General features: G+C 55.9%; 1 pseudogene; it reads left to right on the top strand.

Moving 5' to 3' along the window:
- LOC129654323 (60S ribosomal protein L29-like) lies at positions 1–458 on the top strand (annotated as a pseudogene).
- Positions 459–746: the final 288 nt, after the last annotated feature.

Here is a 746-nt window from a genome sequence, read left to right as displayed (position 1 = left end):
ATGGACAAGTCCAAGAACCACACCATGCACAATCAGTCCTGAAAATGGCCCAGAAATGGCATCAAGAAATCCTAATCACAAGAATATGAGTCTCTTAAGGCGGTGGACCCCAAGTTCCTGAGGATCATGCACTTTGCCAAGAAACACAACAAGAAGGGCCTGAAGAAGACGCCAACAACGCCAAGGCTGAGGCTGTCAAGGCCCTCGTGAAGCCCAAGGAAATCAAGCCCAAGATCCCAATGGGCAGCAGCCACAAGCTCAGCCAACTTGCCTACACCGCTCAGCCCAAGCTCAGGAAACGTGGCTGTGCCCGCATCATCAAGGGTCTCAGGCTCTGCTGGCCAAAGTCCCAGGCCAAGGCTTCAACCAAGGCCCGGGCACCTACAGCTGCAGCCCTGGCTCCCAAGGGTGCCCGGGCACCAAAGCTGTGGAGTAGAGACCTTCATCTGCCAGTGTGAGGACAGAAGGGCCGATGTGACCCCTGGGCTGCTGTCTGTGTAGCGCCGGTGCCCTCATTTGGGATCTGAACAAATAAATCTGAGACAGGATCTGTCAAAAACAAAACAAAAAGCTACCTTGGTTTCCAGTGACCTGTAGCGTGAGGTGTCTGTGGCCTACCCGATGGACCCAGGAGACAGTGGGGCATCTGGGCACGACATCAACCATCCCAGGCTCGGCTCAGGTCCACTTGGCTGGGCACCTGCTTGTGGGGCTCAAGGTGGCTGGGCTGCTCCATGTGGCACAAG

The sequence above is a fragment of the Bubalus kerabau genome, chromosome 5 (genome assembly GCF_029407905.1).
Source record: "Bubalus kerabau isolate K-KA32 ecotype Philippines breed swamp buffalo chromosome 5, PCC_UOA_SB_1v2, whole genome shotgun sequence".
Lineage (NCBI taxonomy): Eukaryota > Metazoa > Chordata > Mammalia > Artiodactyla > Bovidae > Bubalus > Bubalus kerabau.
This window is presented reverse-complemented; position numbering and strand designations above follow the sequence as displayed.